Source organism: Typopeltis vanoorti, chromosome 7 (genome assembly GCF_054136105.1).
Source record: "Typopeltis vanoorti isolate ZY-2024b chromosome 7, IOZ_Tvanoo_1.0, whole genome shotgun sequence".
In the NCBI taxonomy this organism is placed as follows: domain Eukaryota; kingdom Metazoa; phylum Arthropoda; class Arachnida; order Uropygi; family Thelyphonidae; genus Typopeltis; species Typopeltis vanoorti.
The window spans coordinates 112,856,917-112,875,644 of record NC_143555.1 but is presented as its reverse complement, the minus strand read 5'-3'; the positions used below and the strand labels follow the sequence as shown (position 1 = coordinate 112,875,644).

At 34.8% G+C, this 18,728-nt stretch overlaps 1 protein-coding gene across 2 annotated transcripts in view; it reads left to right on the top strand.

The window, feature by feature from the left end:
- LOC150104978 (transcription factor Sp9-like) overlaps positions 1-18,728 on the top strand; it is a 65,194-nt gene that overhangs the window by 12,183 nt on the left and 34,283 nt on the right. The window lies entirely within an intron of this gene.

Genomic DNA, 18,728 nt, shown 5'->3' with positions numbered 1-18,728 from the left:
ATATTTCTGTGAGATTTCAAATGGACTTTGACCTGCACTTTTATTCTTTTAAATACTTGACCCACAGAAATTTATAATTAATAGTAACTCAATCTCTAAGTGATAATCAAACCTCCCTACAAACGTAAGCAGTGAATGAATTCAAGTAGAAAAAAATCACATTTTTGTCATTTGTCTTGCTTAGCATCAATAATATTTGATTTATACCAGAACATACTACTGTGATTTAGACGTAAATCCACATAATCCCCGTCTTCTTTAATGTATTAGTTTAATAACTTGGTATTACGGACAATAACTTGAGATTTTATATATATGTATAAATATAATTTTGATAATGATAGGATGGTAAACTTTATCTTCGTAATCCTATATCTCTCAATGCATATGTTCTCGGGTTTGTCTGTTTTAAGGGAAGAAAAGTTTACTGGAAGAAGCACTTGAACATTTTTATATAACAAACTCACTCAGTTTCAGTTGAAAGGCCCTTATAAGTATTCCTTGTGTCCTAGATATGATTCCAATCCTGATCTTTGTAGTCAGATGGCATTGTCATGGTGTATATTAGATCCACACCAGTGTTATAATTATTCTGAAATGTAAAAGTGTGTCTTTTAGGGATTTTTCCATAATTGAGCCAAGTATCACTAGTATATGCAAAGTTTCTGAATTTAAATTATATGCAAAGTTGACGATTTTAAATCTAATGGATTAGTTTATATCCAGAAGATGATATGAAGCTGTTGATACCTGTAATTTAAAAAATCATACTACTCAAGTCGTAAATGCAGCAAACACACCCATCTCCCTTGTGCGTGATTGGTGATAATATAAGCACGTGTGTGAGAGATATCAGAATCACAAACTCATTGTTCTGAGACAAACATAAGAGTTCATGATGGACAAGCATTAGCAAATCTCAGACATCACAAGCATCAGCAAGGTCTTATGTTGGAATATTTTACTCTTTATCTCCAGTTTATTTGATTTTCATTGTTGATTGTTGTTTCAAAACTATTCATCCCTTAAAACAATGATATTCTGAAATATTTCCTCCCCTTTTCTATTTCATAATATAAAGATTGCATTTGCATGATCAACTTGCTAAAGTGAGTTTCGTGTTATGTAGCGGCTGTGCATTCACTATTCTGTAGTACAGGTTTATACCCTGCTATTCTTTGGGGACGTTCGCATGAAAAGTGCGATGGATAGCGAACCTACGGGAGACCGTAACAATTTTTGCCATCGGAATAATGTAATAGAGTTAGATGCAACAAACACGCGCAATTGAAATGCACCGTGGCAAGTCATATTTGCAGTAGCAACATGAAATCATTTTTCTTCATATCCTAATAACATTCCCTAAAGTAATTTTTAATATATATATATATATATATATATATTGCAACTGACTGAGCCGCCGTAGCCCAGTCGGTTTTGACGATGTCCTTTGATTGGAGCTTTTTATCGAAGGTGAATTAGCGGTTTCATACGAAGGTGGCAAGATAGAAACTCTTCTAGAAACTCAAGTTTTTCATCCTGCAAAATATGCAAATCAGCCAGAAGAATACAAGTAATATACAAACATAGGATGAACATTAACCATCTTGCTTCGCCGAATAGTGTTTCGAATGCCTACATGGTACGGCGTGGGTCTAGGCATAAGCGTAAAAGTGAGCTATAAGACGTGTATTATATGATTTAACTCCCACATCACGGAGCGCAGCCAGAACGTAGAACAAGACAAAATACAAAATATATTGTATGAAAAGTATGCGCGCATTTCTACCAGCATCGGTATGGTACGTAAAAGGGAATAATGTATTTCACCGCAACTTAATAGTTTCGTAATGTCGAGTGGCAGTCTCCGAGATTTTATCGACAGAAAATCTCACCGGAAGAACAACAGTTGTCTCCTGTATCTCAGGAAACATATTCAATTGAGCAGAATGGAATTAGCTGATTTCAGATTGAGATGGTAGCTTTCCTACCCTTGAAGCAGACAAATGGCTGAGATCCACGTATTTGACAGACCTAATACATGATATTTTGGTCTTATCTGTGTCGGAAATGATTCGAAACAAAACATTCTAAACGCAACGACAGAGGTTACGGGCGAATTTCTTCATACAATCTATGCCTTCGCACTCTCTAATTCGCATCAGAAGTACCTTTCATTCTTACTCAGTACTATTTCTATATTATTCCTTGGAACTAGCATTGCGATGAAATTCTTTCAAGATACTTTCAGAATAATTTGGACACTTGTAATTTCAGCAAAATTGACACATTGACTACTGAAAAAATGCTTAGTCGATAAATTTTCTATATAGAGCAGTGATTCTTAACCGTCGATTCGCAGTGTTGTATGGATTAAGAAAATATAATGCAGACACGCCTTTAAACAAATGCAGTTATTCGCCCGATCCAGCATTCATTGTAACTCGCATTGTAGCTTCTGTGTGTTGATGGTTGTAATCTTCATTTGGTATATCACTGCTCATTAGCCACTGACTGCACAAATTTTTCACAACGATAGCAGGAACTGTCGATTCATGGCACCATAACTAAAGTTCTCGATTGAAACCATATGAAATAACCACGTAGCACAGTAACTTATTTTTCTCCAGAGTTCATTATTCGCTCGATATATTTTGGATTAGTATTCTCTGGACATTCCCAATCTTCAAATATGAATATCAATCCCAAAGATCAAGCAATTGCGAAATTCGTTGCTAAACTGCAGTCTTTAGTTGAAAAGAGTGTCCATAGCTCGGTTGGTAACAACGATAGTTAGAAAGACACCCGGGACCGAATCCATTTTACTACCCAAAGAACCTTTATAAGAGCTTTTCATCTGAAGGTGACTTGGCAAGGTTTTCCCCTCCTGAAAACTTGGATTTCTCATCCCACAAACAGGTCAGAAAAGCACACACACACACACACAAATTAATTGATATAATGCACGTGTCTCATAGTTTATTCAGCCAGAATTTCAAACGAACCAACCAACCCTTGGTTGAAAAGCAATATCTATGGTCAATCATCTAGGAGTCCAGGACCACCTCATTATTTACAGAAACGAATACTGTGGTACTATTATAATATTATAACTCAGTCTCGGCATTTTCGCCGAGACCGTTCAGATACAACTAAAGAAACTTATCTCAATCACCCAATCGGCTCCATTTCTATCCTGGACCACTCTGTCTGCACTATCTGTACAAAACATTGCTGATGACTGATTTAGAAAGATGGAATTAATGGGAACTGTGGATGAGATAATTAAGGTGATGAGGTGTTAGTTACCTAATCCTTAAGGAAGTGTTGGGGTTTTTCCTTCAGAAAACTTGAATTTTTTCATCCCGAAGTCGCAGTGGCTTTGAAGAACATATATAACTGACGATACGCTGGCCTCATAGCCAGGACCGTACTTACACTTTTTCCGAGGCGCTAGAGTGCTCTGGAGCCCCTTCTCTAATTGTTTGAGGCCCGTAATTTCCATAATTTTTCAGGGCCCTCAGCTAGCGCCTTGTGTGCCTATGCATAAGTACGGCCCTGCTCATAGCTTTAGTTGATTCTTCCGTAACTCAAAATAACCCTAACTTTCCGATGGAGGCACGACTTAGAAAGAAGACGCTGGAATGGTTTTGCCATTGCACGCACCATCTTACTGAAACAATAACAACCCAACACCTGCATTGCTAGAAGTCAGTCATTTCGCACTCTGCCATACTTTTATTTCTTCTGCTTTGAGTGGGACCTTTTGTCATCAACTTCCTTGGTGTTGCAAATGTGTCGAAAACGCTTTTGAGAATTTTAGTTAATAATTTATATAGTTTATATATAGCTATATAATTAATACATATAAGGCTGTTGAAAGCTTCGTGGTGGGTAATGTAAAATTGCATTAAACTTGAACAAAAACCTTTCTAAGTGTTTAGACCTGTTAACTGCATTCAATCAAATGATTAAATAAAAAACTCAAGTCCTAAGTCCATTACAACATAACTGCTTTAAAATAAAAAAAATTTTTAAATTAAAAAAAAAAAAAAACACGATTCAAATCATCTACGTGAGTTTTAGTTTTATTTAAGACACGCATGTTCAGTACACGACGCAAATTGTTTTTTATCCTTGCAAGAACTTTTCGAAATATTATTGTCACTTCTCTAGTTAACGACCATAAAATTTATAAAATATTCTTAATAAAAATAAATAAATAAACAAAACTGGATGCTTTGTTGTTTAAAATTCAATTACGTAGTTTAAAGTCAGATTACCTAACAATAAATTCAGCTTCAAGAATGCTTTCAAATGTGTTTAACCAACTAATTTTTATAAGAAATGTTTTCCACAAAACAAATAACATCGCTAATGCATAATTTCTGACGCGAAATACTAATTTTAATGCATTAGTATGAGAAGATTTTATACATAAATATAACGATTATCTCACTGCATTGTATATTCTTCATCTAAATAAAGCCTTTGAATTATAAACGTTTGTTCGCTATGCTATTACACCACCTATTTTTAAATATGATATGGATGATATGGAGTGTTATGAATTTTTAGTTTCCATCATATCCGTCTTCGATACCATGCATGATGATCCTTTTACCATCAGTGAAAATATCAATTAAACAGGATGACATCGAAGGTTACCACACTCACATCCCTTGTTGTGGTCTGCCTTGAGACCTGTTGTTATCATTTATTATAAGTGGCACAGAGCCGTGTAGTTTTACTCGACCAGTTTTTTTTTTTTTTTTTCTTTTAAGTCATACACTGGGGAATGGAAAGGTCATTCGGTATTACCCAAACAGACACAAATCAGTGACCAAGTTTCTGATACGTATGATGGATGATCTATGGTTAAACGTGACTCATCGATGAAGAGATTATGACGGTTTGAATCCGTATGTTTTGTAGTTTGGCTATAACATGATACAACGCGGACAACACGATACGGTTCTAACCAGACATATCAATAAAGGATTAGTAAGAAGGAATGTGTTAAAAGTTTCTTCAACAGAATTATATCCTTGTTTTTGTAAAGAATTTTGCTTAGATAATCGCCCTATCCTAATACAACAGAAAGCACGCCCGCGCGCGCACACACGCACACACACCGCACGCGCGCACACTAGATAGCACGCCATTACCTACCGATAGATCCATTTTAAACATTAGTTTTAACTGCACTGGTCTAATGTAATTGTCACCTTTCTAATCCATTTATTTTATTGGAAAGTTGCCCCTCAGTGGTATTTGTTTGTTACATGTAATGCCCGATTTCTAGAAAGATCGTTTCAAGATATATACAGTCTTACGTCGACAGGATATAAATGATCTTTCTACATCTATCGAGACACTGAAAGAAATAGATGTTATGGTTTTGAAAATAGTAAAACTTAATACCGATGTTGCCACTACTGACTTTAATCTGTCGCTATACGTCCAAGAGGATTTTTCTATATCGATTCGCGGATCTAGTGCCAATGCCTTAAAAGTAGTAGTTAATTCATTTGCAGAACATAGTCTCTTAATAAGCCGTTTGGATTCGTCAGACTAAAGGCAGGTTTTTCACATTATTCTCCTCAGACAGGTTCTGTTGTGGACTATGCCATGGCCTGTCTCTAGGACCTTCTTTGAGAAGAGATATTGCAAATATGACCTTCTATAATGTTGTTCCATAAACCACAATTAATGAATCCAAATCTGTTCAGCCAATGCAGTCTTCAAGGAAATGTGTTTTGGCTTGTGTTAATACCATATAAACGTGTAAACATTGATATAGTATGTGTGGCACTCTCTACCACTTATTAGTCTGCACTATTGCTTCTACTGGTTGTATCCTCATGGATGCCTCAAAGGATCAACTACATGATCATGATGCTCTATCCTATGAAGTATCTTTTTTTTTGATTATCTTTGATTCCTCAAATATCTCTGTCTAGCAGAACATTATTAATGACAAGCCTTGGCTGCTTCCGTATTGTGTTAGCTGACCATCTATAGATTTCATCTTTGCACTGTCCTTTAAATGCCAAAATTTTAAGATTTGACCACTTTGCTTTGAAATCGAGGTTTTCAACAGTATGTTGCAAAACAATATATACTGTAAATTTTAAACAAAACAAAAAAAAAAACCGAAATCGTTGGGATCTTTGTCGTATATTCCGATCTCAATATACTTTACGTGATGTACCATCGGGATCTGAGTTTGAAAGCAGCATTTTAGTATGACTTACTAACAATGGTCAATAGTACATCGTTACTATAATGAAAATAAACAAAAATGAGATATATTCGTTATGTTAGTGTTACTTACTTAAATTGATAGCGTCGTGTGCATTAGTGGTTTAAGCAGGTCCGGATTTACGCGTAACTCACATAGGCCACAGCTTATGGCCCTCTAATTACATTACCTTGGCCTCCGCCTCCAAATTTCTGGGGATTGAGAGAAAACATTTTCCACAAAAATGTTAATTTTGACATTCGTTATGCTTGATGTTTCACAAAAAACTTCGTTGTAGTTAAATTCATTCTTTTCATAGTTTTTTTGTATATTGTCGTACCATGGACAGCTGTTTTAAGCTACGGTTGCAAACCAATTTAAAGTTTGGCCTGCACAAAGCAAGCGCTTTTTCTTTTCACTATTGAAACACATGACAACGTTATAAAATGCACGAATAACTTCAAGGTTAAACTCGTCAGTGTTTTCAAAATTACATTTGAAGAATCATTGATATGAGACTTTAATTTATCCTCTTTATAAACTATGCTAAGTGGATATCTTCTTGGCTTAACTTTGAAAAGACTCCATCTAGAGTATTAAGTTACGCAGTTTCAATGTCGTGCTTGCTTTTTACGTTCTTTCATCCACCCCATCTCTCGTCTTCAAATGCAAATTACTGGTTATATTATTGATGAGTAGTTGGTGATGATCACCTTTGGTGCATCACGACATTTTAAAATAGATAAATCTTTGTATAGTTCAGCAGCTGTCTCAATACTGTATTTATTTTATTTAGTACTATGCATAATGCCAGGAAGTAGACACAGACGTTTTTTTAGGAGTTTGTAACTAAGCGCAAATAATACTTTCAGAACAGTGTGAACAAACAGAAACCAATGCATCTGACTAGGATACGACTACCAGTATGGAACTATGATTACTAAAATAGACTATCCATTCTCAGTTCCATAGGAATACTGGACTCACTATTTTGATCTTTACAAATGTAACCTCTCGTTTTTGAGCGCTAGTTTCGATCAATGTTACTTAAAGAATGTAATTTTTCCTTTACAGTATATTTGTTTATTGGACAAATGCTGAAATGATGGATCTTCCCTCCTAAGTACCCGAGACCACAGTACAACATTTTTTTTATTTTTTTTTTGAATACGTCAGATGAAAGAATATTTTCTCATGATAGACGCAAATGCTACTTATTGGACTACAGAATGTTAGTAAATGTATACGAACATATATACACAATACACGGTTTTTTATTATTCAGGAACATACTTTCCAATATTTTGCGATACAAAGTGGTGTATTGTCAGCATTTGAGTGCATATTCTAGTAGATTATAGTAATAGAGTGTTGGTGAATTAGTAATAATTCTATGGCATTACGGTTGAATATTTTGCGAGGAAAGACCTTGGGGGGGAAAAAGAAAATGATAACAGCGAAAAACGTTTTTGTGCTGAAATCGATGTATTATCACTTCGATCTCTCTCTCTCTCTCTCTCTCTCTCTCTCTCTCTTAGTGCGTGTGTGTGCGTGGTTAATACATTTCTTGGCTACACCGAAATTTCCTTAGTTCAATTCTGACGACCTCTATACTTAATTTTAAACGCGTCCATTCTTTTGTTTAATACGTTTGCCTCTTTGTATCTTGTAATGGTCAAATATTTAACAGAGGTCCAGACCTCACTTTTAAACCAAGCAGCAAGCTAGTCGTGATTAAAAATCAATTTTATACTACTGAAGAAGGAAAGAAAAAGAATTTAAAAAAAAAGAAAGAAAAAAAAACGCTGCTCCTTGTAATTACATTGCAGAACACAGAAAGCTATAATTTTACTGGAGGGCGAGGGGTGGTTGGTTGTCTTTTGCTATCGTTCTTTCCTTGCACCTAAGCCATTGAGAATGAATAATGGCCCAAAGAGTTCGATATCGTGGCCAGATGTTTAAGCTTACAAAAATAGCTAAAGGGGTTTACTCATGAAGTAACAAGTACCAAGCATTGGTGACCATCTAAGTGATGCCAGCGAATGGCAAAATACGAAAAGGCATCCATTCTCTCCTACTTTTCTTGATGGCCAAGCGTCAAGATTCCACTTTAAGTGATAATGGATGTTCGGGTGGACAGAAATATTCCATTCTGGATGCAATGATACAAAGTGGCGTTTCTTTTCTTTTCATGGAAATACATAACATGACGGATTGAGTTTATAATGTCTAGTGTGTGGTCAAGCGAAACAGATAAGGTCAACATTGTTGATCGATTAACTTAAACTGTTGTAGCGATTTGATTTCTTTCTTTCTTTTTTTGTTTTTGTTGCTCTTATAACATGAATTAATAGTGCTTATTCCCGAGATAATATAGTAATTTCTTCTTGATAACTTACCTTCGAAAGATATTAGAACTCCTGTTTGTTCCACGTTTTGCTGTGTGTGAGAGAGGATGCATTCTACATTCATAAAACATTATGGGGACGATTTATTTTTGTAATCATATAAAGAAGAAACTCATAATCGAATTATTCAACATTTTTTCTATAATTATAGTTATTTAAAAATTCAAATATTGCATTAGTTCTTTAATTTCTTAATGTAATGTTTTACGTTCTTACAGCTGTGTGATGTAAAAATGTAAGACATCAGTAGAAGTTGCTCTCTATATAACTTTTTTTAATTTTATTTTTTTACTACAAAATAATATCTATTTTGATAAGTAGAGGAAATTGGACCTTTCTTAAATACTTTATAATAAACGCAATTTATTTATTTATCTAATAATAGGTCCGTTAAGATTGAGAACGCAAGTTTTGATCGTATGTGCTAACTATGTAATACGGCATGGTAGCATCGTCAGCACCAAAGTTGCCTCGGTATCAACTATTACAACAGAAAACTGAATTCCTGAATGAGACCATCGTTCTTTCATTTTAAACCGTAAAATGTTTTCATTACTCATATCTGTTGGGTTTCGTGTGATTGAATGACATAAGTTACTTACTTATTCCGCGTCCACATCTTTATTGCAAGCTTCTAAGTTCGCTATCGGCCCTCCGAGATTTACTGGAGTTTTCTATATAATATACCATCGTTTTTCTATTTATATATCTATTATGTAATTTGCGAAGGCGACACATATCCTGCATGAATTGAGTTTTTCAATTTATTTTATCCCAATAACATTTTGACAATGCATCTACTAAGAAAATTAATTGAAAAATATTGACAGATAAATACCCAACCCATTGCTTGTCAATCTTAGTTATCTGAAGGGTCTGAAGAGGTACAGCGCTTTCGATTAAATACTGATTTAATGGCAAATGTCGCGGATTTTGGAAAATTTTCGAACTTCAGATACTGTCATTTTTTTATTTGACTCATGCGTAGTTTCTGAACGGTTTTCGGAACCGGTGACACCGGATACAAGCAAATTTAAACTGCTGTGATTACGAAATATAATCTTCTAATCCAGAGAGACTGGAATAAGATTTCTTTACGAATTATATTTCTCTTTATAAAAGACGCATGTAGTTGCATCAAAACTTGATCAAGTTTTGATGAAGTATGTTATCAAGTGTGTGTGTGTGCTGACGAAATGTGGATTTAAATGGCAGTTTATTATACCGTCCGATACACCAAATGCGGACTCGTTGGTTTAAAAATCCCCTCATTGAGAATAAATATATGCACGTAGGGGTTACAAATGGGCATTTTTATTATACTTGATTCCGAAAGTTTCATAAAAATATCGCATTCTTTTCTAAGTCCTATGGTTTGTAGACTTTCAACTTAAAGCCTTTAGCCTTTGAAATCTAAATCACCATGGTAACCAGTATTTCTTTCCCCTTTGAATGAACAACAAATAAATGAAATTGAGGATCGTTACATACACAAATTGCAACTTAAACATAAATCCTGAAGGGTACTTATTAGGCGAGGATATTAACTCGATCGTGACATTCTCTTTTGCCTTTTTGCATTCCCAAATCCAAGTAAAGTTCGGAGGTGTTAAAAGTGGAATTGTGTTTTATGATTCGTTGCAATTTATCAACAAAGAAGCAGGCAATGAAAGGAAAAGTTCCTGCAGTCGAGTTTGGTAAAACCCACCATTCGTAGATTATAATCATACACAATAACACATTTAAAAACTAGGAAAGATAACTTGTAGTGATAAAAAATTAAAAAAAAAATCCGAAACACCTTATATCTATTCTATCCCTTAATAATATTCATTCTATGTAAAAGAAGTTTTTCATGAACATAGTTTAAAGTAAATATGCGAAGTGGTTTCCAGGAACTATTGCGACTATAGAAAATCTAGAATTGTCAGAGAGAGAGAGAGAGAGAGAGAGAGAACGCCGAATCTCACGAAAAGACGAAATGTTCTAGTTGGAACCAGAACTTGTCATTCGACAAAAACGAAACGTTGGTATCTCGAGCAAAGAAGCTTCGTCAGCTTCCCCCCCCCCATCCCCCACTCTTGGTCTCTAAACAAGCGGGAATGGCCAAAGCGTGACCAAAGCGTACTGTCTTGGCACGATTGATTAAAAGTCTCCCCCACTGATTTATACGTGTTGTACCTAACAGTCGGCCTCTTTGTAACCTTCGTATTCATTACTCTTATCTGGCTAAACCCGCAGATTACATGCTTCTTGGGCATGATTTTATGCCATTTGACGCCTTCAAATCTTTATTTATGGTGGATGTGTGTATATAATGATATAGGGTACCGACTGTGTTCGTTTAATATCATTTATTAAGGTTTTTACCTCAAACTTTTGTTTGTTCGGATTAACTCCATCTGTCATTTGTTATCATATCTGTAAAAGGAGGAGGGAGAGGGGTGGAAACCAGTAAGGAAAAATGTCTGTTAACGCGCTCTGCTAGATTTAAATTCAACAGATAAGTGTGAGATATCCATTGCTTTGAGTAGGTTCTACAATTCGTTTGAAACGGATGAAAAGAGGCGGGAAGTATTTTTATCCCCATGAATTTTGGTAGCTGATATGTATTCGGTTCAAAAACGTGATGTATGAAGTTTACTACTTGCAATTTATCCTCATAAATTGTGCCAAAATGATTATATGAAAATATAGATTGATAAAATGGTTTAGGTGCCAGGTTATTATCATTTAAGTGAATGAAACTGTATGCCTGCATACTTTTTTTTTTTTTTTTGTAGAATTCGATTTGAAATAAAATAAAAATTCACTTATGGTTAGCAAATTATCATTATAAATAAACGTTATTATATTCTGCATTAAAAATAACAGACGTTAATTGGCCAAAACTGGAGCAGACGTCATTTGAAATGTAATCTACATAATAGACGACGTTTGTAAAGAAATATAAGCAAATTTGAAATATCATAAAGCGAGCTATGTTTAAAACGAAGTTTGAAAATGCTGCCATCTGCTGTATGCTGTACACGTACACAGTTAGCAATCGTGACACTCTATAATACGTTGTTTAACATATAAGTTTTGAAACCATATTTAATGAGCAAATCTATTACGGAATTCTACGAATTTTAAAGCAGTTTTGCCAACAGCTTTTATTTCGCTTTGATAATACCAAACAAATAATCTGATAATTGGATTATATTCACTTATGTACTTAGTGATATAGCGAAAACAAAACAAAACAAAAAAGTTTTCTTACATTGTAATTCTTCACGTTAAAATCCTTCCCAAAAGCCTTTTTAAAACCTTGGTTGATTTTTTTTTTTATTATTATATGAAGTGTCACCGCTCATTTTTACAGTTTAATTCCAGTTCTGTGGCAACTGAGCAACTGGCAGTTATCTAATTAATGTTTGGCCGATTCTCTTTTAGTTACTGAACATTTGTGCATTGAAGAAATTAAAGTTACAATGTAATCTGGTGATAATTCATGGTTACTTCCACTTAATAGCCTCCATTAATTCTCTATTCGCTACAGGTTTCGTCAAGGCCATTTGACGCTTAATTATGTACCTGCAATTCTCAGTCAAATTTAAATCCACTTGCATTTCCTGAACACTTACCGTTTGATATATTCCGAATATTTTTGCTTTTTCACCAGGTTAAGGATAATTTTATATAAAATAAAATGATGATTCAAATGTAACGTCTTTAGAGTACATAACGTCAAAATTACGATATGACATAAAGAACGTTATTAAAAAAAAAAAAAAAGAAAAAAAAAGAAATCTATCACAAACTTTATTAATAAAAACTTCGTCCAATCAAAGCGATTCTGCTACATACGTATGTAAAAAAGAAAAGAAATCTATGATAAATTTCATTAAAAAACTTCGTCCAAGCAGAATGGTTTTGTTATATACATACGGTCAAGGTAATAAGTGAGTTATACATTATAAAACTTGGTGTCTGAAAATTAATGCAAATTATTTGCTGCTAATAATTTAGAAGAAATAAATTAATACTGATTTTGAAAGAAATAATTATTTGACATATTAATTTATATAAATCTATTATATACATTAATTGATACTTTTACAATGTATATAGCTAAACCATAGTCAGTTATTCTTTTAATACATGTTCGTATATTTGTTATATGTACCGAGGGTCTACGGGACCCTGGTCCTAGTCCAGTTTTCTTAGAAAATTGACGAAGAAAAACCTAAAGGTCGAAAGAATGCATTTAAAAAAAAAAAAAAAAGTGCTTGAAAAGTAGGCCTGTTCAAAGTTGTCGTTCTTATCCACATCACTGACTTGCACATTTTATCGGCAAAGCGCAATGACGAGGAAAACCTAACGAAGGTTAAGCGGAACATAGGCGGGCCCGACACCGGAGTAGAAGAAAGGCGTGACACCTGACGTGCACTTGTGTATGTCACTTATCCGTCCACAACGTTCCACACCCTGTCGTCAGCTGATATGAAAAGTAAAGCAAGTAGAAACGTCAGTTTTTAGTGGTGGAAAGGGGTGTCGGTTCATGGCTGAACTTAAGATATCGAACTGATGGGAGGCTACAGAATTCATACGGGAAGAGTTTGGTGGAATCCAACAGCAAATTTATGCTTTTCTTTTGGTTTGATTTTTTGTTGTTTTTACAAACACAGACTGTGGATTCAGCTTTGTACAGCTATAGTTGCGAAGATGATATTATTTTTAATGGTAAATTTCCAGCTCGTGCGTGCGCGCGCGATTCTTTGATTTATTTATTTTTATTTTTTTTTTATTTTGCAAGGATTTTTCCATGTTGTTTTCTCATTGTAAATTCTCAGGTAATAGCTATTTATCATTGTCTTTAATGCCACTCGGTGTCTATGTATTGAGCAATGGAAATAAAATATTTTGAAAACAATGGTGAAAGTTATTATATCGGACAAACAAAAAAAGGGTAAGATTATATGAGCGGGGTTTTGTTGTTTACGGAATTAGCTTCGAAGCAGTTATTGTCATTGGTCTATTTCTTTGTCTTTCGATAGTTCTGTGTCTTCACAGGCAAATTTGCTATTTCACGGCAGAAAGATCCCGATAAACAGACAAAGTTTAAAAAAAAAAACATCGTTCTTTATCCACGTGCTATCTCAAATTCCGTACGATAAAATCTACATGTTCTTCCGTCTTTGACTGGATTCAAACTCTAATCTTTTCATCCTAGGGTGCTATGTCATTCTTCCATCTGCACAACGAAATCTATAAGATCAGAGTTAATATGTATAAAAGCGAGATCTACGAAGTACGGATTTAAGTCTAAGGATTCACCTGCGTTTTAACAATACTGCTAATGATATTTAGAATTAATCTTTGTGGAAATGAAAGAGCTGTAGGGAAAAGAAAAAAAAAAAAGAAAGAATAACATATTCCCCAGATAGGTGTAGCGAGCTATAATAAATTTAAACGTCTCAATTATAATACACTATGAATGAATTAAACTGAACAAAAATATATAAATAAAAAACTAACACTTCAGAGCCTGAACTCGAATGGGGCTTGGGTTTCAAATAAACTTTAAATCGTAATATTATAATGTAATGAAATAACACAGACGCCGTATGGAGTGACCATGCACCATCTGTGGATGCCCAGTGAATATATGATGAGGATGAATGCAATAACTATAGATCGCTTAATTTTTTTGCACATGCGCAGTAAAAGCAGGTCAATTATGTTAAAATAAAATTCATTTCTTAGTTGTAGTAATATATTAATATCTTATTTGACTGGAAATCCGATCATATGATTGTTCCATTACCGTTACCTTTGAAAATTGGATTAAAGCTAACTGACAACTATCTGCAAAAAGTTTTCTTAACAAATACCATTATGGTAGCTTGTAACGTAACTATATATTTTATATCGCATTTTTAAAACTGAAACCTTTGTTGTCTTACTAAATAGCTTCATTGTCAAAACATAAAGATTTTTACAAACCTCAAAAATGATTTATAAGAAGCATTTTATCCTTTGTCATATTTTATCACATTATTATAGGGCATTATATTATATGATTATAGAATGACAACACCACTTTCATTTTATTTAAAACAGTAAGACAAACGATGCTAGTGATTTTTAGAATACATGATATGATATATATCGTGATATATATACATGATACATATCGTGAGAAATCTCCTTTAAGTCTCAAAATTGACACTGCACTAGCGTGTCTTTGTGATAACTAGCTAAAGCATGCTTCGTTGGCCAAGTGAAGAAACCACAAATCTCAAAATGATTCGTCATTATGATGTGTGGTAATTATAAGGATGATAACGGTTTAGGATTTAATTGTTACGTTTGTTTTCTTCCTATTGTGATCTGTGTTGCTGTACAGATCAGAACTTTTCCAGCTATTCGAAATACTTAATCTAGTTCCGAGTGTAGGGTACTGAAATTTGGAACTAAATCATCAATATTACGTTTGAAAATCATTCTATTTTTATGAATGATTTCGGAATATAATTCTCCAAAAACTAATTTGGAGGTCTACATAGCATCAGAGTAACTTGTAGGAGGCTGAGTTTGCAAAGTCTAGTTACCTATAGGAATAATCTATAATCGTGGAACTTTTTATAAGCTTTTTTCAGGCCATTTCTGAATTAGTTGACCTTTGAAGCAAGACGTTATTCCCCCCCCCTCACGGAATAAACTAAGGTTTTTAATCCTGCAACTCAGCAAGTTCGACCGCGATCTACACACACACACACACACACACACACACACACACACACACACACACACACACACACACACACACACACACACACACACACACACGAATGCATACAAATGATACTAGTTGGTATTGAGAATATTGATTTTTATTTAGGACGCTCTGAAAATGTACAGGGCTTCAGTATTAAGGAGAAAGGCGTTTATGTTTATGTTTATCTGTTTAAAAGGATCGAAAGTTGTTTTTTAATTTGAAAATCACACTATGCATAACTGCGTACTTTTCTTTTAATTCAGAGTTATATTCATACGCACATTCATAGCGCACACGCAACACACATAAAAGATGCCATCGTTGATTGCTTTATTTACCACGTCACCGAACTGTTGTCCTACGTCAACATCATTGTACAAATGCGACCTGTGCGACTTGCACAAATGTGAAGCGAAGATAATGTTGGGTGTGATCCGTTCTACGACTCGAGAAACCTTTATAAGGACATTTTATAAGTGAAGTTGAACTAGTCAATCAAAACGGAAGTAGTGGTAATCATTGCGGTCATCATGAAATTTTTGTTCCCGCAAAATAAGCAAACCAGCCAGAGAATAACGCCATTTACAAACATAGCACATATATAATATCGTAGTACAATTAGGCTTATAAGAAACTACTTGGCTATGACAGGGCATTGGGCTACATGTAAATGGAAGATGATTTTACAATCTATATTCAAATAAACTGTTTAGTGATATGAGCAACGATTGTTGTAAAGGTATCAAAAGTAATGGTCACGTGTTTTCAGTGACTGCTGAAATGACCAGTAGCATTTTGTAAACTGCACTTATTCGTTCATCAATTCATTGCCAGAAGACATTCTTTCGATGCATTACCACCTCAATTATGTTATATTCTGGGCGATTCATATCAGGATTCTGAGATGACCAGTCACTCTGGGTATTTTCCTTGAACTTTGAAGCATTATTGTGTTAACACATGAAAGATTCTTTTTTTCGGCGCCATGATCAACTGGACAACGGAAACTACTCGAAGCATTCCCTAACACGTCCGCCATCAAACTTCGTTGCATGATTTTTGATGACGAAATGGAGGACGTATTATGGATGTACGCCTGGCATTTTCCAAACCAAATATGATCGTCAGACCTTTGTATTGCATAATGCGACTCATAACTCCATAAGACTTAATTTTATTTTCTAAGAACGATAGTAATGCATCACCGCAAACCACACTGGATCTCCGTTAATGTTATGTGGAACTTATGAATTTCAACCCAACAGTGAAAAGCCTTCAGACTTCCTTCGTGGTAGATGATGCAAGTTTCTTTTAGTCACTTTGATATCTGGTTCTATGATATCATTTGTAAACAGGTCTTCAACGTTAATGTAACCATCTGTTGGGTTTTTTGAGTTCACTTCTAGGTTTGTTGTCTATAGTACTTTTTGGGTAAACGGTACAGCGTACCGACACTTTTATTAACAGTGACAGGTAACATACGGATGCGGTATAGTTTTAATATTCAACTTTTCTTGCTAGCCAAGGGTCCTGTTTCACTACCCTCAGTCTTCAGTTTGTCATAACATGTGCTATTACTCTGGAAGATTTGATCTGGGGGAACGACAAATTTCGTATATGTCATCCTACATTTTAACCGTTTTTGAATCAAGTTTTGAATGCTATTTGCTATTGAAATGATATTAGTCCTGTATGTTGTCTGTCAATTGATTGCGGTGTGCTCCACGGCCAGTTTCTTTTCTTCAGGGGGGGGAGGAAGAAAAGAACCTTTGATCGTCATTCAGATTGATAAAGATCATTGTCGAAGATTCCCTATCGGGAACCAAAATCATAAAAACAGGCAACCGCGTCAACCGAAGTGTATGAAAACTGCGTTAGATCATTGGTTGTTATACTGTTTCCGATGAAGACATTATCCTATCAAGTAGCAACAGAGGCAGGGCACAAATGAGTCAAATAGGAGGCCCTTTCGTTAGATAACTACTTCCAAATTTTGATCCTACTGCATTAGCCAGTAGTGTGTGTGTTGGCGAGAGGGGTGCCGCTTGCTACCGACGAGAGACGCGTGAAGTGGTACATATGGTCGGGATCTGTTTTCAGCGTTGTCGCAGGGCTTAGTACAGAGGTAACACTATCTTTCTGTAATGACGTTGTCAAGAGCACTTCACGCTATGCCTGTCAAAACACTACACCTCTCAAGTTACTTCCCTCAACAACTAGCTGTATGCTTACCAACAGCTCCATCGCAGTGAAAAATCTCCGTAAGTCTGCTTTTAGTCTACACCTCAGAGGTAGAGTTCTACGGAGCGAATGAGAGTCGGTCGACCTCTTATTTCATCTTAGTCTATGTAGCTTACCCAAAAGGAAAAAAAAAAAAAAAAAAAAAAATTCTCCGCCGATCGCTTGTTTCCCTCGGACAGTAGACGACCCCATTTCACCGACGAAGACGGACTGCGTCACCGCATTATTGAGCGAGCTGCATCTCCTTCGGAAATGAAAGCTGAGAGTGCTTTATTGTAACGTCTGTGAGTCTTCTTAAACTTCTTGGGGAGGCTTATTGGGGTTTAAAGATATAACAATAACTGTTGGTAATAATTAAACATCCAAAACTACCATAACTTTATTTGCAAAATAAGTTGATGCAAATATTACGTGTAAATGTAATATAACGGATAAACACTTGTGCCCCTATTCTATCTGTTTTCAGATCCTTACTACATATTTAGATATGATTGGATCCCAACCAAATGAAACAGACAGATCCTTCGCGGATATGTGAAGGATCTCCTGTTGTCAAAGATCTGTCATTATCATTTAGTATTACAAAATAGATAATGCGGTTTTCTATTTTGAAATACTAAATGATAAATGGTTACCTAAAAGCAATATAGAGTTATCATACAGAAATCATTCTTAACCTTAACATCAAACGGAACAATAAGAATTGAAATTGCAAGTATTATTCTTGTTTTTCAGATGCTGTCTTGAAATGATTTAACAGTGAAATTTTAGTTATTTTTTATTCAAATTTAAATCTTATGTATCTTATCTTCCATTTATATAGGCTCATGTTCGATAAATAAATTTAATTTTAGGATGGTTAGTCCTATCTCTACAGTCTGCGATGTCTGTCGGTAGGGTGTTCGCTAACCGATTGGTTTGTTTAAGACTAAAATTCCGTGTTTCAGAGGTAAAACATTCCTATATACGAGATCGACTCACGCTTAAGTTGGAAAAAAGCCTACTTTATTAAGGGAGCTATTAAAAAAAAAAAAGCTTCCTTTATTTAATGATAATCTATGTAGCGCTGATT